Raw genomic sequence first — 1,978 nt, forward strand, 5'->3', positions numbered from 1 at the left:
CTCACATGAATGAGACAAGTAACAGCCATCATTCTACCCACCTTGCAGAGGGCGAAGACATAAGAGGATGACGAGGAAGAATCCTGAAAGCGGAGCCGCCAAGAGGTGACCCTCTGAACAAAGGCAAAATGGGGAGAGTGGTGGGTTTCTTGGGGGTGGCCTTTCCCCTCCCTTGATGGGAACACTGGGACATTACCCCTCTGTTTAAAAGACTATGCCGGTGCTCGCTTTGGCAGCGCATATACTAAAATCGGAACGATACAGGGAAGATTAGCATGGCCCCTGCGCAAAGCGGACACACATATTCATGAAGCGTTCCCTTTTTTTTATGGTTACCAAAGCAGGGGGCGGGGAGAGGGATAAATTAGGAGTGTGGGATTAACATATACACACTACTATGTATAAAATAGATAAACAACAAGGACCTACTGCATAGCACAGAGAACTATACTCGATATTTTGTAATAACCTATAAGGGAAAATAATTGGAAAAAGAATAGATATATAGAGATTTAGATAGATATGTATAGATATGTATAACTGAATCACTTTGCTGTATACCTGAAACTAACGCAACATTGTAAATCAACTATACTTCAATTAAAAAAAAAAAAAGACTATGCCGTAGGTACACGGACAATTAAACACTCAATATGCAAACAGCTCCAGTAAGTTAAAGAGTAAGTTGACAGCCCCCAGTAGAAAAATGATGGGACATGCCCTGCAATGCAGCAGGCTCTAGCGCCTACTAACCGTGCATCTCAGGAAGGGTCCTCAACCTCGCCAAGCCTCATACAGACCATAGGGTCTATGAATGGGGTTAACACAAAGATTAAATGAAATAATACATCCCATAAAACATTCGGTGCTGGCGCTGTTCCCTCAGTTAATGAAAGCTGTACTTAATCATCTCAAGAGAAAAAATACATATAAATAAGCAAAAAAACAAAGAGAAAAATTCTACTTTACTAGAAATAAAGTAAATTGAAATTAAAATAACAATGAGGTATCATACTGTACTTATGAAACTGGCAAAGATTTTAAGGATTTTAATAACATTACTTAAAGGAGAAAAAAAATGTTCATAAACATTCAACAAATGAAGAATGATTAAATGAATAGGAAGAGAATAAACATATAGACAATGATTAAATAAACAATGAAATTTTTAAACAAATAAGGGAATGGTTCAACAAATTATGAAATTCTTTATGCTGTACATTACAATAATGACCATATAGTATTTTTGTGACAAGAAAAAAATTATTGGTTAACGAAAATTGATACTGAAATACTGGGAAGTGAGTGTGGGTTAGGAAGAGATTACAGGATGCTCATTGTATGTGTGTATAACCATCTTTTTCCTCCCCCCTCACCCCTGTTCTTCCTCTTCTGTCTCTGTGTCTCCCTGTCTCTGTCTCTCTCTCTCTCTCCCTCCCTCCCTCCTTCCCAGGAAGAGCAGTGACCCCCAGTTTCCTACAATGCACTGCATTCAGTGAGTGTCCTACAAAAGTGCTGACTGATGCGGAGTACAATTACGGACGCTTGCCATTCCATTTTGAAGCATCCCACATTGAACATCTTGGGGCCACTCTTCCCATTAGAACTACTCCTCGTCCAGCCCCTTGCAGATAACCACCATTCATCCCAAGAGGTGGGGGCCGCCCTGAGAAACGGAGGACCTGGTCTAACTGTAGACACACCAAGAGGGTTCATGCTGGATCCTCCCAGGCCATTTTCTCTAATCCTACACCAACATCCAGTGACTGCATTCTGCATTTATTCTCCAAAACAAGACGTAACAAGCACCAGACCTTCGGGTCCACTCAGGGAGCCCTCAGTCTGAGGCGGACACTGACCCTAAGTTACAGTACCCTGAGATGCAATAAGACTGCTGCTGTAATGGTGAGGTAGACAGAACAATGAACACCAGGGGAATAAGAATAGGGGTTTGGGAGTCTGGGATGGCTTCACAGGG

General features: G+C 41.5%; 1 non-coding gene across 1 annotated transcript; it reads left to right on the forward strand.

Annotated features, from left to right (window-relative positions):
- The first annotated feature begins 220 nt into the window (after positions 1-220).
- On the forward strand, positions 221-327 carry LOC117308609 (U6 spliceosomal RNA). Its single transcript, XR_004522699.1, has one exon. It is a non-coding gene; the product is annotated as a U6 spliceosomal RNA (small nuclear RNA).
- Positions 328-1,978: the final 1,651 nt, after the last annotated feature.

Source organism: Tursiops truncatus, chromosome 16, assembly GCF_011762595.2.
Source record: "Tursiops truncatus isolate mTurTru1 chromosome 16, mTurTru1.mat.Y, whole genome shotgun sequence".
Classification (NCBI taxonomy): Eukaryota; Metazoa; Chordata; class Mammalia; order Artiodactyla; family Delphinidae; genus Tursiops; species Tursiops truncatus.